This window comes from Dermacentor andersoni, chromosome 11, assembly GCF_023375885.2.
Source record: "Dermacentor andersoni chromosome 11, qqDerAnde1_hic_scaffold, whole genome shotgun sequence".
Taxonomy (NCBI): Eukaryota; Metazoa; Arthropoda; class Arachnida; order Ixodida; family Ixodidae; genus Dermacentor; species Dermacentor andersoni.
This window is the reverse complement of record NC_092824.1, coordinates 76429668-76437590: the sequence shown is the minus strand read 5'-3', so window position 1 is coordinate 76437590 and position 7923 is coordinate 76429668. Positions and strand designations below refer to the sequence as shown.

General features: G+C 39.7%; 1 long non-coding RNA gene across 1 annotated transcript; it reads right to left on the bottom strand.

Annotated features, from left to right (window-relative positions):
• Positions 1-1689: 1689 nt before the first annotated feature.
• Positions 1690-5448, bottom strand: LOC129382077 (uncharacterized). The gene is made up of 2 exons (XR_008610155.2): positions 4873-5448; positions 1690-1861 (listed from the first exon to the last, which is right to left on the bottom strand). It is a non-coding gene; the product is annotated as an uncharacterized lncRNA (long non-coding RNA).
• Positions 5449-7923: the final 2475 nt, after the last annotated feature.

Below are 7923 nucleotides of genomic sequence, written 5' to 3'. Positions count from 1 at the left end.
GCACCGCCCTCTCTTTGTCGGCGTTCCAAGCGATTGCGCATCTACTTTCCTTTCTTTCCGCTCTCCCGTGGCCACACCCGTCACTGGCCTGGCACGAAAAGCGATTCGTGCACTAGTGCAATACTTGAAGTGCACCGGCTTAAGAGACCGTTTATAGTGTCCCTGTGTGTACCCTTACAAAAATTTTTATAGAAAGTCCATAGACAGTCTATAGACATTTGTCTATGGAGTCTATAGACTGTCTATAGACATTTCTTTAGACTAGTCTATAGACAGTCTATGGACTTATGGCCATACACTTTTTATAGACTAGTCTATAAAAAGTCTGAGTCTATAGACAGTCTATACACTGTCTATAGACAGTCTATGGACTTATGGCCATACACTTTTTATAGACTAGTCTATAAAAAGTCTGAGTCTATAGACAGTCTATACACTGTCTATAGACAGTCTATAGACTTATAGCCATACTTTTTATAGACTAGTCTATAAAATGTCTGAGTCTATAGATTGTCTATAGACTGTCTATAGACTTATGGCCATACACTTCTTATAGACTAGTCTATAAGAAGTCTGAGTCTATAGACGGTCTATAGACTTATGGCCATACACTTTTTATAGACTAGTCTATAAAAAGTCTGAGTCTATAGACTGCCTATAGACCGCTTATAGACTTATGGCCATACACTTTTTATAGAATAGTCTATAAAAAGTCTGAGTCTATAGACTGTCTATACACTACATATAGACAGTCTAAAGACTTATGGCCATACTTTTTACAGACTAGTCTATAAAAAGTCTGAGTCTATAGACTGTCTATACACTACATATAGACAGTCTATAGTCTGATGGCCATACTTTTTACAGACTAGTCTATAAAAAGTCTGAGTCTTTAGACTATCTATAGACTTATGGCCATACACATTTTATAGACTAGTCTATAAGAAGTCTGAGCCTATAGACTGTCAATAGACTTATGGCCATACACTTTTTATGGACTAGTCTATAAAAAGTCTGAGTCTATAGAGTACCTATGGATTAATTAAAATTCATGTTTGTAGACAGTTGTCTGCAGAATGTCGATGGACAAGTGTATAGGCTTACAGTTCTACTTTTGTAAACTGAAGTCTATAGAATGTCTATAGATGTCATTTGTCTGTATACATTTTATACACTTCAGTCTACAAAAGTAGAACTATATATACACTTCTACTTTTGCAGACTGAAGTCTATGGAATGTCTATAGACAAATGTATATAGATAGTCTATAGACATTCTATAGACTTCAGTCTACAAAAACAGAACTTTATAATCCGATACACTTTCTTCTATGACATTCTGCAGACATTTGTCAACAAACATGCATTTTCATTAATCTACAGACACTCTATAGACACAGACATTTTATAGACAAGTCTACAAAGAGTGTATAAGGCCATAACTCCATAGCGGCTACCTACTAGTTTTTTTTTTTACAAGTTAGTTTACATTTTTCTTTACATGCGGTAGCAAAACGTTTTGAATGTATTTATGCATGTGCACCTGTTCCTTTTCATCTGCACTTATGCATTACCGTTAGCAGATTAATAATGCTCCTGAACCAGCTGTACTTTCATATATGTTGCATAAACAGAAAGAATTTATATAGTGTTGAATCATGCAGTGCAAAAAAAATAAAACAAATGCACCGGCAATGCATTAACCGTTTTTATTGCTCGATATAATATATGAATTCCTTAAATTCATGTCTTATGCTAATTATGGAAACAGATTACATATTTACACTACTCCTTGGCAAGCATGGTCGCCAGGCTGGCCTTGACCTTTGTGTCATTAGTCCCAAAGGTGCTGCAGGTGTATGCTGCAAATAAGTAGATGCAGCAATATGAGGCAAAAATAACAAGTGTGTATTCTTTGTATGTTCATTAAGCAGCTTAATATATTTGCTCAAACCATCTAAGTCAATACTTAATGCGGTTTAACTATGACTAAGGGCTGCTTGTCAATACAAATCAGTACCTTTATACAATGTTTTATTGCATGGTATGGTGAACAATTAAACAGTCACAACTGCTGCTCGTGCCAGCAACAGTATGTTCCCTTTTATGACAAGTTCATATATGATGCATTAATGTACTTATCCCAAATGGTCTCTATATTTATTGCTGAAACGTTACCCAGTTGTGCTGTCTGTACAATTTTTTGGCTGGTAGTTAAGTATGCCCGTGGAGAGGGATATTTTCAGAAGACGTGACTGGAATATTCACAGTATCATGCCTAAGATTGTAATTTATTTTGCTTAATACACATTTAAATGTCTTTCTCATACTTTTAAATGAATGGTCATTGGCCATAACTTCAACAGAAGGCAGATGGGTTGATTGTATTGATATGGTCACTTAATTTCTTACAGGTAATGAGGCCTCTTGGGCATGCTAACAGGTTTCCAAGTTAGGTACACCACATGAGCACCCGAAATACCACACGAGCACTTTGTGTCATGGCACGACAGATATGCACCTCCTAGGAAACAGAACTGATAAGATAGTTCGAATGAATTCTATCACAGTAAATTATTTAAGGTGCTTTGAAAGATGAAATTTTTTTCTAGGCTATCGAGGTTCAGGACGTTAACGCAAAAAAAACATATTGAGTAAGAAATGCCTTGTCAGTATGCTTGACTTTCTTTTTTTTTTCAATAAATAGGACCAATTTCCCTCAATTTTTATGAAGTGAAAGGTTTTAAAAATATATTTAACACAGAGATTCTCTGGTAACGTTGTATGACATATGACAAGACAGCATACCTATGTGGCCATTTTAAGATTTCCCGATCTTTTTCCAAGCCTTCCCTGGCTGTTTTCATGAAAATTTTCTGGCAATCTATGACGCCTGCAGCTTAAGTGCAATAAAAAAAATATTGTGGTTTGATGCTTGCCAAGTACTGCCAGTCCATAATATTTAGATAAAACGAATAACACGTCGGTCACTTGATATGTAGTATTAGATGCAACTGACTTGAATCCCTTGTTTAATAAAGCTGACAAGGGCTTCGGCAAGTTCCTAATTGATGGCCACACGAGTACAGCACGGAAGACACAGAGACACACGTAAAACAAATGCAACAATGTGAGCGAAAACTATACAATGAGATATTTTTACGGTTCAATAGTAGTTTTTTATATAATTTGCTCTCATCACTTATGCCTCTAGTTTAACTTTGTTTCTCTGACTAAAGACTACATGGCAATATTAATCAGTACCATTATGATGTTTCGTTATATTACAGTGTGATAAGCAGTTAGACAACCGTAATGGTCGCCGGTGCCAGCAACGGTACGTTTCGTTTCAAGACAGGTTCATGTGACACACAGTGTACTTATAAAAATAAAATAAATGCGAGAATCCCAAACGATTCCTATAATAATAATTGTTGAAACAAAGATACCCGGCTGGACTGTGCACATTTTTCAGGTGTTAATGCAATATGCCCGTGCCGAACGAACATGCTCAGCATACTGACTGCACTTTTGAACAATCACGTTAACATTTGCAAGTTATTTCCGTTTAGAACAGTCTGCAATGTCTCTTTTCTCATACTTCGAGATGAATACATTTGCCACACTTTCAGTAGAATGCACATGAATGGGGGCGTACTGATCAGGTTACTTAGCAACTAAAACATGTTACAATCTCTTAGGCGTGGTGATAAGGGTAGAACAAATGCAATGTCCACTGAATTATTTGAATAATCTGTGCGTTATCTACTAAGAAAAGACCACCAAATTGATAATCTGGCTCTTTTTTCTTTTGTACAGCGCATATAGTATGCAGTCTGTCCAAGACGACGGCACTACATGCAACGGTAATGAAAACCGGAACACTTATTACACACGACAAGGGCTTCATACCATGCACGACTGGCACAATGCGAATCTGCGCCAGCAGCTGCCTAGTGATTAAGAGCACGTAAACTGCATAACGCCGAAGCATCGAAAGGCGCTTAACGCTTTTCATATAGCTCGAAAGATAACTTCTGCTGCTAAACTGTTTAAAAAAAGAGACAAAAAAAAATCTTCCAACTACCGTCAAACGCAATGCCTTCAGTTTGAAACGTGTAAAGGTGCTTCCCAGAACGACTAATTTAGTGTTCTCCAATTTTTTCGGCTAAGTTGCGAAGCTGCAAGTGACTGAGCTTATCGCAGGTTTGATGCTCCAAAGCGTTTGTGGTTGCATATAAATAGATTGGGTGAATTAGAGATTTTTGCTTGATATTTCTTCAAGTCTCGTGTTTTGCTTGCGGTAACTTCCCAAAATTAACTTGCGGTAAGTTCCCAAACGATGCGAAAACGGCAGCGCACACACTGCTGATGCATGCCCCGCAAACACGGCCTTTCATTCGAGTACGTTAGCAGTTATTCAACTATACGTGTCTGTCTGAACATTCTTGATGCTAACACAATTTCGAGATATATACGTAAAGCGTGTCACGAGAATTTCACTAGACATGCGGCGCAGCATTCATCGCGGCCGGATCAAGCGCCACGAAATTAGATCTACCGCACTGGCTGCCCAACATACACAATGCACAACATACACAACATACACAACATACAGTATCAAGTTAAAACATGGTGTACGTCCTTCTTTACGCACGTAAACTATAATGCTAAAATCAACAAGCCCGAGCGATCGCTCGCCGTAAAACATTCCGTATAGTAGAAGCGAGAACAAGAGCGCGTTATCAAACCATGTCAACGACAAACCGACACTATACCTGAGTCGCCTGCGCTACATGCAGCCGCTTCGCGCTAAGAGATGCGCTCACATAATCATGAGCTATTGACGCAAAACGTCTTTGCTAAAGCTTACCGTTCAGTGTAGTTGACGTGTGATGCCACAAAGATGACACGCATACACAGACACCGACGTTCAGGCATACACCGCACACCGGTACAACCGTTGTGTGAGCGCCTTTTCCTCCTTCATTTTTTTTTTGTCTCTTTCTCTCTCTCTCTCTCTCTCTCTGCGCGCCATGCGCGCCGGAACGGGTGGCTTATTCATCTTTAACACCACTATTCATCTTTTTTCATGGACGAAGGAAATGCGCTGGTAGGTTGTATGACAAACGCTGTGGGCTATCGTATGAGACTGGAACGCTAACATGAATGCGCTGTTTGTAAAAGCCGTTACAGGGCCCTTCAGACGTTTCAGACGCATTATTGCCAGCGTCGATTAGTAATACAGCGTACTTGTAGCATATCTTCCAGCGTACCGCCAAATGTGATGCCCGCACGTATGTTAGTGCTAATTTTCTGTTCCGATGATAGGTCAAAGCAATCAGTACAGCATTGAGGTACTCATATGCGTGGCTGCGCAGGCATACCGCCGGCGAAATACTGGGTGGGCTCAGAGAATTTGGCACCTATTTTAAGTGAATGAGAAACTTTGATAGGTTTATAGCGCCGGATATCAGTCAACAAAAAACCGCCCGATGTTAGTGACGCAGCCGAGATATGAAGACAATGTGAAATGTATCTGAGAATCGGACGACACACAACGCGAAGACCACATGCGCGACATCGGTTCATCGCACATTCACAAAGTCCGCGTTGTCAGCTACAAACATTACGAGTGTATTTGCTGTTAGCTTGATGCCTGTTTGGAATCCACTTGTAGCTGAAGCTGGCGTTCATAACATCTATTATAACAATTGGATCGGCGTTTTGCTTACTTTATTCTACTGCCGCAAAAGTGATGCGACAACTGTGAAGACTGTCTTGGGATTGCCGAGAGCGGCTACGTAGATGATATCATGTGGTCAACAAATGCGGAGGTATACACTATGTGTATACTAATGTCTACAAATAGGCTCTACAGCAATCTCAGCAGTATACAACTTCAGTGGCTTATATCAAACGCAGCTACGTATTATCCACCGGTACCTGCGCTTGGTTACAGCGTACACGGGTTGGGCCCAGATTAACGATGTTTGTCTATTGTTAATCTATAGACATGCAAGACCAAGACAACTCAGAGGAAGACCAGGTGGTGAATTCACCACCTGGTCTGCCGGCTTTCGCCACTTATTCACCACCTTTGCCACATCATCACCATCTGACCTTCACCACCTGGTCTTCGCGAAGTGTACGTCCGGGAAGCAGCCAGGTTTAGGGCCTTCGGGTGCCTGGAAGACCTTGGTGACTCGGACGGTGCCTGCTCCGCCGCGATCCTCGTTCGGGGCAGCTGCACCGAACGCAGACTAGCAGTCTGCACGGTTTGCCCGCCGCGCCGGAGTTGCGGTGCCGTCGTGCATGAACCAGTGCCATATCATCGCGTTCGCAGAGGGCGGGGGGTATGGGAACTCGGAATTACAAATTATCGACTTTCTTCTATACATATTCAATACACCGGGAGTAGAGAAAAAGAAATAGAAACCTTGTCGACTATATTGTCCATAATATAGAGAGTCTATAGACAAAGTATGGACAAAAATAAATAGAAACTGTATCGGCTTTCGTCTACAGGTAGTCCAATAGAGGGGAAATAGACAAAGAAGAAACAAACACCTTATCGAATTTTTTCTATAGACTGCAAGTAGATAAAAAGAAATTGAAATCTTATCGACTTTCGTCTATAGAAAGTCTATATACAAAGTATATGGACAAAAATAGATAGACACTGTATCGACTTTGGTCTAAAAGTAGCCCATAGAGGGGAAATAGACAAAAAGAAACAAACACCTTATCGATTTTTTCTATAGACCGTCTATAGACAGCGAGTAGACAAAAAGAAATCGAAACCTTATCGACTTTCGTCTATAGAAAGTCTATAAACAAAGTATGGACAAAAATAGATAGAGACTGTATCCACTTTCGTCTATAGGTAGTCCATAGAGGGGAAGTAGGCAAAAAAGAAACAAACACGTTATCGACTTTTTCCTATAGACCGTCTATAGACTGCGAGTAGACAAAAACAAATAGAAACCTTATCGACTTTCGTCTATAGAAAGTCTATAGACAAAGTATGGACAAAATGGATAGAAACTGTATCGACTTTCGCCTATAGGTAGTCCATAGAGGGGAAGTAGGCAAAAGAAACAAACACCTTATCGACTTTTTTCTATAGACCGTCTATAGACTGTGAGTAGACAAAAAGAAATAGAAACCTTATCGACTTTCGTCTATAGAAAGTCTATAGACAAAGTATGGACAAAATGGATAGAAACAGTATCGACTTTCGTCTATAGGTAGTCCATAGAGGGGAAGTAGACAGAAAGGAAACAAACACCTTAGCGACTTTTTTCTATAGACCGTCTGTAGACTACGAGTAGACACAAAGAAATAGAAAGCCTATCGACTTTCGTCTATAGAAAGTCTATAGACAAAGTATGGAAAATATAGATAGAGACTGTGTCGACTTTCGTCTGTAGGTATTCTATAGAGGGGAAGTAGACAAAAAGGAAACAAACACCTTATCAACTTTTTTCTATAGACCGTCTATAGACTGCGAGTAGACAAAAAGAAATAGAAACCCTATCGACTTTCGTCTATAGAAAGTCTATAGACAAAGTATGGAAAAAAATAGATAGAGACTGTGTCGACTTTCGTCTGTAGGTATTCTATAGAGGGGAAGTAGACAAAAAGGAAACAAAAACCTTATCAACTTTTTTCTATAGACCGTCTATAGACTGCGAATAGACAAAAAGAAATAGAAACTTTATCGACTTTCGTCTACAGACAGTCTATAGACTTTGTATCAACAAAAGTCCAAATCTATAGAAAGGAAAGGTCGTCTATGAAAAGTCTATAGACTTTCTATAGACAGTCTAAAGTCATTTTTGTAAGGGTAGAGTCCCTCCCACACGCACTCAGTGTACACTCTCTCCCTTTTTCCTCTATCTATTCCCCTTTCCCAACCCCT